Source organism: Myotis brandtii, unplaced genomic scaffold (assembly GCF_000412655.1).
Source record: "Myotis brandtii unplaced genomic scaffold, ASM41265v1 scaffold220, whole genome shotgun sequence".
Taxonomy (NCBI): Eukaryota; Metazoa; Chordata; class Mammalia; order Chiroptera; family Vespertilionidae; genus Myotis; species Myotis brandtii.
In genome coordinates, this window is record NW_005358250.1 from 1,887,100 (window position 1) to 1,896,335 (window position 9,236).

General features: G+C 40.8%; 1 protein-coding gene across 5 annotated transcripts in view; it reads left to right on the plus strand.

Annotated features, from left to right (window-relative positions):
• Positions 1–3,418, plus strand: part of ERMAP (erythroblast membrane-associated protein (Scianna blood group)) — a 37,759-nt gene extending 34,341 nt beyond the window's left edge. For all 5 annotated transcript variants that reach the window (XM_014539558.1, XM_014539557.1, XM_014539559.1 and 2 more), the window contains one exon: positions 3,408–3,418. The gene's annotated coding sequence lies outside the window, so the exon portion shown is untranslated. The remainder of the gene's footprint in view (positions 1–3,407) is intronic.
• Positions 3,419–9,236: the final 5,818 nt, after the last annotated feature.

Here is a 9,236-nt window from a genome sequence, read left to right on the forward strand (position 1 = left end):
TCACCAGTTTATTCTGACTTAATTTTTAGATTCACTTGTTGATAGATATTTATTTGTTGTCACTTTGTTGTTCATAATTTTTATCTTTACCTTTTTCTTCTTCTTCCTCTTCTTAAAGAATATCCTTCAGCATTTCATATAATCCTGGTTTGGTGGTGATGAACTCCTTTAGCTTTTTCTTGTCTGTGAAGCTCTTTATTGTATGTTCTTGTCTCCTTTGTGAAATATTAATTGAGCATAATGGCTTGAGTCGATTCCTGGGGTCTCTATTCTGTACCATTGATCTCTATGTCTGTTCTTGTGCTAGTACCAGGCTGTTTGATTACAATGGCTTTGTAGTGTGACTTGATATCTGGTGTTGTGAGTCCTCCAACTTTGTTTTTCTTTTTTTGCAGCTATTCAGGGTCTTTTTGGTTCCATAAAATTTTTTGGAGTATTTGTTCTAGATCTGTGAAATATGCCATTGGTAATTTAATAGGGATTGCACTGAATCTGTAGATTGCTTTGGGTAGTATGGACATTTTAATGATGTTAATTGTACCAATGCATGAACACGATATATTCTTCCACTTGTTTATATCTTCCTCTATCTCTTTTTTCAACGTCTGTAGTTTTCTGATCACAGGAGTCTTTTACCTCCTTGGTTAAGTTTATTCCCAGTTATCTTAATACTAGAGGCACGATGCACAAAATTCCTGCAAGGGTAGGTCCTCACAGCTGCCCCGGCTGCTGCCCCAGCCCTCGCAGCCCTAGTTTCATCTGGAAGGTCATCTGGACAGTTGTTCTGCTGTTAGGTCTAATTAGTGTATTAGCTCTTTATTACATAGGATTTTTTGGTGCTATGGTAAATGGGATTGTTTATTTAGTTTCTCTTTCTGAGAATTCATTATTGGTGTATAAAAATGCCAAGTTAAGAAAGAGAGAGGACCCAAATAATTAAAATCAGAAACAAAAGTGGCCTGATCCCATGGGGAGTGGACCTCAGCCACAGTCAGACATCCTTCAGTGCTGCCAAGAAGGCAGGAGAGGCTCCCACCACTGCCGCTGTGCTTGCAGCCATCAGTCTGGCTTGTAGCTGAGCGGAGTTCCCCCTGTGGGAGCACACTGACCACCAGGAGGCAGCTCCTGCATTGAGCGTCTGCCCCCTTTTGGTCAGTGAGCATCATAGTGATTGGCCATTCTGGTCGTTCTGCTGTTAGGGTCAATTTGCATATTACCCTTTTATTATACAGGATTATTGATTATATTCCCTTTGCTGTGGTACAGACACTTTGGAAAACAGGCAGTTTCCTATAAATTTAAATATACTATAAGACTTAGCAGTTCCACTCCCACAAGAAATGAAAAGTTATGTTCCCACAAACAAACAAACAAAAACCCTGTACATGAACATTAACAATGGCTCTGAAAACATGACTATACTGTCGGGAATGATTAACTCTAATTACAGGAAGTCTTTTAGTTCTTTCTTGATCTCATTGGAAACCCATTCATTGTTTAATAACATACTAATTCACCTCTATGTGTTTGAATGTTTTTGAGTGTTTTTACTGTATTTGATTTCTAGTTTCATTTCATTATGATCTGAGAAGATTCTTGTTATGATTTCAACCCTCTTGAGTTTGTAGAGACTTGTTTTGTGTCCACAATATACTTTTGGATACTGCTGAGTGTGATTGCTTGGGGCTGTAACACCAGAGAATGTGCAGTACCACAAACAGACACCAGAGGGAGCAAGAGCCATGAAAAAGAAACCTGAAAAAGAAAGCGGCAACCTCTCTAATTGGGAAAATAGCCTCACAAGCTGGGAGAAGTCACGTCTACCAAAAAAGCTTTGCGAGGTTCCCAGAATCTCCAGCCAGCTGATTATTAAAGGTCTTCCCCTGCCTCAGCCAGTGTATTAAAAAATCAGAAAAATGATGTCTGAACAAAATGAGAATGTCAACAAAGAGAAGCTATAGAGAAAGAACCAAACAGAAATCATGGAGCTGAAGAATACAATAACTGAATTGAAAAATTTATTAGAGAGGTTCAACAGCACATTTGATCAAACAGAAGAAATAATAGCAAACTCTAAGACAGATTATGTTATGTTATTGAGTCAAAGAAACAAAAACAAAAAAAGAATTAAGAAGAGTGAAGGAAGCCTAAGGTACTTATAGAATACCATAAAGCAGACCAACACAGGCATACCTCGGAGATATTGTGGGTTTAGTTCCAGACCACAACAATAATGTGAGTATTGCAATAAAGTGAGTCATAATATATTTTGCTGGTGGAGTGTCTTGCCTTTAATTTGCAAAAAAAAAACCCCACAAAAAACAACAACAACATCTGTGAAGGCAATGAAGCAAGCACAATAAAGCAAAGTATGCCTATATATGCATTATGGAAGTTCCAGAAGAACAAAAAACTAAGAAAAGGAAAGAGAACTTATTTGAAGAAATCATGGCCAAAACACTTCCAAAATTACCCACGAATCTAAAATTATTTCAAAGTAAAAAACTGAAAAAGACACAGACTTTCTGAAATAAGTGGTGTTTGAAAAATTGGTTACCTATTCGGAAGAAAATAAAATGGGATCCTTATCTTACAATATAATAGTCTATTCCTAGAGTATTAAAAAACCATAATACGAATAGAAAAGTATTAGAAAACACAATATGGAAGATTATCTTTGTGACTGCACGATAGGAAAATATTTCTTAACTTGGTCCAAAAAAGAACAAACCAAAGGGAAGAAAATTAATATGTCTTTAAAGCTAGAGAAGGCCTAACAGTGGTTCTCAACCTTGGCTGCATATTAGAATTACTTGGAGAGCTTTGACAAATCCTGATGCCTAGGCTGCACCCAGACCGATTACATCAGAATCTCGGAAGAAGGACGAAAAGCCCTCTCAGTAGTTTAAAAATATCATAAGAGAGCTTAAGAATCCACTCAAATTGTGTGATAGAAGTTCCCTTTCTTGCACCCTGGGTGAGGCTGAAATGCTGATCAGATGAATTGCAGAAGGGTGTAATTTGAACCCAGGAGAAGGATATGGACTAGAAGTCCCCTGTTGTTATGGCGACTATAACAAGGGCTCACTGTATCCACCCGTGGCTCTGGTAGACTCACCTGGAAGCCTGCAAAGCTCAGGTGCTGCTCCCCAGTGTCAAATCTCTGACTGATAATGACCTTACTGGCTGATAAATTGTCAACCCAATAGCCTCCACTTTTTAAAGATGTCAACCTCAGCCTTCCTGAGCAGGTAACTATGAATTGTTGAGCCAGTCACCTCACCGTGGCCGCCCTGGATGGTAACTCTATCATGGTTGTGAATTGACCCAGTAACCTGAACTCCCTGGAGATGCTAGAACTCCTTTCTCAGTGAGTTAAGTGGGTTTTCAAACCTAGAAAGGCTTAGAATTATATATAGAGATGATAAGGAAATCAGACCTATCCTATTAATACTTATGGGTTTGAAATAAGTGTGTGTGCTACTTAAAGTGTACTTTTGAAATAACATGATATATTGAAGAATTTGGTAGATTATGCTAATTTGATAGGTTAGACTTTGAGGTGTAAGAAAATGTAATTAAGTTTGTAAATAGTATTGGCATATTTGACAAGTAGATCTGCTAGATTGATGTTTAATATATATAACACATTTTTGTTAAGTACCTGGAAAGGATTTGCTCATTAGGGATGAAAGTTGATTGATCAGGCATATGAAGGATGTAAAATAAAAAGAGAATATATGAAATTTACAAATTCAGTTTAAAATGCTGAATAACTTTATATTTTATAAGTTTAAAAGTGGGATTAATTGTTTTGTTTTTTTTAAAATATATTTTATTGATTTTTTGCAGAGAGGAGGGGAGAGGGATAGAGAGTTAGAAACATCGATGAGAGAGAAACATCGATCAGTTGCCTCCTGCACACCCTCTACTGGGGATGTGCCTGCAACCTAGGTACATGCCCTTGACCAGAATCGAACCTGGGACCCTTCAGTCCGCAGGCCGACGCTCTATCCACTGAGCCAAACCGGTTAGGGCGGGATTAATTGTTTAACAGAGTTTAGAATTGTTTTGGAATTAATTGTTTAACAGAGTTTAGATTGTTCTACCTGAATTATTACCTGAAGTATTACTAACTTCAATAACATTTCCCCTTAAACCTAATTATTATTTTAATACGAATATAAGCAATTTAGAAATAGAGTAGTATACTTGAAATTGAACTTATAAGACTTAAACAAAACCAAGGTTTTGAGTGTGTAGATGGAAAATTTAATATTAATTTAAAGCCCAAGATGCTGTAGTCTTTTAAAAAATGTATTTTTATTGATTTCAGGGAGGGAGAGGGAGAGAGAGATAGAAACATCAATGACAAGAGAGAATCATTGATCGGCTGCCTCCTGCACATCCCCTACTGGGGATCAAGCTCGAAACCCAGGCATATGCCCTTGACCGGAATCAAACCCAGGACCCTTCAGTCTGCAGGCAGATGCTCTATCCACTGAGCCAAACTGGTTAGGGTGTAAATAGTCTTTTGTGCTCACAAATCTGCTCCCAGATAAGAAAAAAAAAAAAGTCACATGGACACTATTATTACCTGCATCTAACAGATGAAGAAACTGAAGCTTGGAAAGGTTAAGAAGCTAGCAATCAACTCCTGTGTCTGGCTCTGAAGCCTGTGCTCTTAGCCAGTGTGCATGTGGCCTCCCTGCTGGACCAACCCCCTGAACAACCAAATAAAATGCTTTGAAGTGACTTACTCAATGGAAGTCAGTATGTATAATAAGTTGATTTTATAGCTAAGCAGTCCATCTCAGCTCAAGGAAAGATACTTTATTGGCATATGTAATAGAAAAGTCTGGCTGCAGGCAGGGTGCTAGACTCAAACCCTGCTTCTCTCTGTCCATCTGTCCTTAGTGGTTCCACCCAGACAGACTGTCTTTTCCCTTGTGGTGCAAGATGACTGCAGCTATCTCTCTGGGCTCAAGTACAGCTAAACAATGTGGCTGCCTCTCTCCCAACTGTTCTCACAAAAGCATTGCATCTCATTGACTCTGATGAACTCAAGGGTGTATTCTGTAACCGACCACTGTAACTGGAGGAATGTGGTGTTTTAACTGCCCATGCCTGGGGTCACAGGCTGACCCCTAGAGTTTAAGGTGAAGTCAACTCCACCACAAACATATGGGCTGAGAGCAGGGAAGGAGCCGTCCTCCTTGAGAAGCTTGATTGGGTTACAGGCAACAAAAAACAGTTGTCTACTACAGTGGGAAAATGTACCGCTCCTACTTGAAGTTCTTGGGAGTACCTCACTATATCATTCCCATTTACTGCTGACTTATTCTCCTCTATTCTGCACCAAATCACAATACACTATAACTTAATTGTGTAGCCTTTGTTCTTCCCATTATTTCATTTTGGGAGCCAAGATATCTGTCTTGCCTTTCTTTGTGTCCCCTTATTTCAGTGGTTCTCAACCTTCTGGCCCTTTAAATACAGTTCCTCATGTTGTGACCCAACCATAAAATTATTTTCGTTGCTACTTCATAACTGTAATGTTGCTACTGTTATGAATCGTAATGTAAATATCTGATATGCAGGATGGTCTTAGGCGACCCCTGTGAAAGGGTCGTTCGACCGCCAAAGGGGTCGCGACCCACAGGTTGAGAACCGCTGCCTTACTTCATTCAAGTCTGTGTTCAAATAGCACTTTCTTAGGAAGGCCTTCAAATGATCTTATCTAAAACTGACCCACCCACCCAAACCTGTCCCCACAAACCACCATCCTCTATCCTTTAATTTTCCCTTATAACACAAATCACTATCTGATACTTTATTAGACATCTGGTGATTGCTTGTTGGGTTTTCCCCACCAGAATGTAAGCTCCATGAAGGTAAATTTTCGTTTACTGCAGTCTCCCCAGCACTGAAAAGACCAGAGCTCCACAACAGAGAACAGCTGGTGTTGGGGAACCCGCACCAGATGGTTTCGGAGATGCCAACGATCAGAGCCAGATGAACTTGCAAATGGAAGATCCTTATCTTAAAAAAAGAAAAGGAAAAGAAAAAAAGCCTGGCAGGCGTGGCTCAGTGGTTGAGTGTCGACCTATGAACCAGGAGGTTACGGTTCAATTCCCGGTCAGGACACATGCAGGAGGGGGCATGCAGGAGGTAACCAATCAATGATTCTCTCTCATCATTGATGTTTCTATCTTCCTCCCTTTCCCTTCCTCTTGAAATCAATTTAAAATATATCTATAATAATAAAGGTATAATATGCTAATTAGACCGGACAGCCGAATGACCTTCCGAATGTCCTTCCCTATGTCCTTCCTGACCACCTTCCGGATGAAGCTGGGGCTGCGAGGGCCGAGGCAAGCCACCCCGGCTGTGAGGGCTGAGCCCCTTGCACAAATTTCGTGCATCGGGCCTCTAGTATATATAAAAAAGAAAAGGGAAGACCCCTCTTTGCCTTCTGTCTGGTAGATTACATTAGACAAGTAACTATTATATTAGCCAGAGACAAGGCAAGAGAGGAGGAAGAGCAAAACATACAAAATAAGACCTAAATTAAAGAGAAAAGAAGAGCCTAGGTAGGTAACAATGCAGATAGATTTCTTTTTGGAAATCCACCTATTTCTATTTTGGAAGTCCAACTAAATTTTAAAAGAGGGCATACATGATTTTTGGTGTAGTTTTACTTTATTCTTTTGGGGGGAAAAACTCTAAAAGTACTTTAAAAATATGACTCTAGGAAAGATAAGAAGGGATGAGTTGGGTAATCACAGAACTTTCCAGCCCTGAGGCCTTAGGTGTTTCTGAAATGACACTGAAACTTGGACTTCCATCTGCTAGTGCCTCCTGTAGAGTTAAAGCCTTTAGGCATCTCTCTCAGCACAAGATAGCTGGTGTGTAATTTTGCAACAAATATACAGTAACTTTTATGTGCTTTTATTTACATATGTAGGGCAAAGAGAAGACAAGATGCAATGACTCAAAGACAGGTTTGAATAGCTCCCTTTCATGGAATACAACCTGTACTTATTTTATGCAAAATGTAAGTGTATAAACAAGGAATAACAGATATTGAGACATCGCCTAGCTATTCCATCTGGATAGTTTAATAAACCAGTTTATTACATAAGCAGGCACAATAGATAAGATTCCCATTTTCTAGATGAGCAAGTTGGAGCTTTATACTCATTTAACCTAAACAAGCTCATCGGGAAAGATATCAAAGATATATGTATTGTTGAATTAATAACTTTTTTTTGGCAGGAAAGTTAAAAGAAAAAAATAAGAAAATGAAAGAGATCCCTGGGAATTCACAGAAATCTTGGTATGAGGACTGGACTTTCTGAAAGGGGGAAGGGAGAATATAGAGTAACTCCAGTTGATACCTGCATTACAAATACATTATCTTATTTCATCTTAATATCACAACACAGCTGAGGAAATTGAACATCAGAAAGGTGAAGTGACTTACCTAAGGTTATTCAAGGTTATTTAATTTACCTAAGGTTATTCGATTAAGTGGCAGAGTAGGAATCTGAAATGAGCTCAATCTGACTCTGGAAACCATGTTCTTTCCAAGATACCACAGAGCTTAGGAGAAAGCTTGGCAAACAATGTATGTTCTGGTAAGTAACAGTTGAAGAAATGAACAAATGTTTCATAGAGAACCTGACAGTTAATTGGGCCTTTTTGAGAGACCAAAGGCAGACCAGGAGAAAGAAGAGCTTGAACAAAAAGTTTTAGAATTAGGTGATTAGGAACCATCCAGGGAACACTGAGTCATCAGCTCGGCTGGATCTTGGGGTGCTGAAGGAATGTATTAGGAGCTACGGTCTCCAAAGATCAGAATGTGAAAGATCTTGTCGGCTAGATTAAGGAATTTGGGTTTCACCAATGAGGCACTGGAGAGTATTAAGCGGTAGAGTAATATGGTCAGACGCTGACTTCAGAAAGTCATTGTGGGGTGCAGGGTTACCAAATGGATTTCTTGTAAGAGAAGGGTGATCTCCAAAGCAATCTGTTCTTTGAATCCCTGAGGTTGAGGTTAAAACCAGCCCTGACTTAGTTGTTCACACAACAGCCACTAGTAGGCAGCAGTGTCCCAAGAAACCGATGAGCCTGAGCTCCAAGTAGCAGCTTCCCCAGCCAATTCCTGGGACCATGATAGGATATGATCACCTGGTGGGCAATATGAGTAGGTGGAAGGGCAATCTGCGTGGAGGGAACCCCCAAGGCCCATAAGGGAAGGAGTATATGGAGGTCAGAGGACAGAGTGACCAATGGCTGGGGGAGGGTGGGGTGGGGTGGGTGGTAGTGGTGAGAGATGAGGCTGCATCTGAGCTAGAAATTGATCATGAATGGCCTTGAATTTCCAGGTTAAGGAATCTGGACATTATCCGAAGGGAACTGGGGACCCAGGGGACATTTTAAGGAGAGGCATGACTACATTTGCATTGTAGAAAGATCATCAAGACTGCAGTGTGGAGAATGAGGGAGAAGAGACAGGAGCAGAACAGCGAGGAGTTGCCTCGGTGATTTCAGAAGAGATGATAAGAGGTCCGTCCACACTAGGGCCAGCAATTGCAATGGATAGAAGGGGTAAGATTTCTAGGAGGCTTAAGAAATTATAATAATAGAATGAGAAAGGGATCATTAAAAGTGTTGTTATGATGGAGGAAATTAATGTTCTTTCCCTGGTACACATTCTCAATCGGATTTTCTGCCTAAAACCGCACTGGAAAAACTCAGATTGGAACTTCATGGAGTGCAGGTTCTAGTTCATTCATCAGTCCTGCCCAGAGTCTGTGGTGGGAACTGGGGACAAAGGAGTGACTTCGCAGTTGCCTCCCAGTCTGGTGGAAGGACTGTGGAGAGGGCTTTGATGGGAGAAACACAGGATGCCATGGGGTCCAGCGGGGAAACCGATCCCGTAAGGTTTCCAGGGAGAGAAGAGTTTTGCGCCCAGAATATCAGATAAAGGACCTCACAGAACTGTCCGTGAACTTAACTAAGCCCTGGAAAAGAAAGGGGTCTGCTCCGAAACCCGTCACCCCTTTGTCACAAACCCTAGCATAACCAATGCGCGACCAGCATCCCAGCGACTACTTTCCCCCGGATGCCGGCGCTAAAACAGCAACCGTCCTTCGCTCCAGGAGCAGATGCAACTCCCTGGAGACCGGCGCGCAGCATCCCGGAGGCCCCGGAGGCCCCGGCGCCCGGCG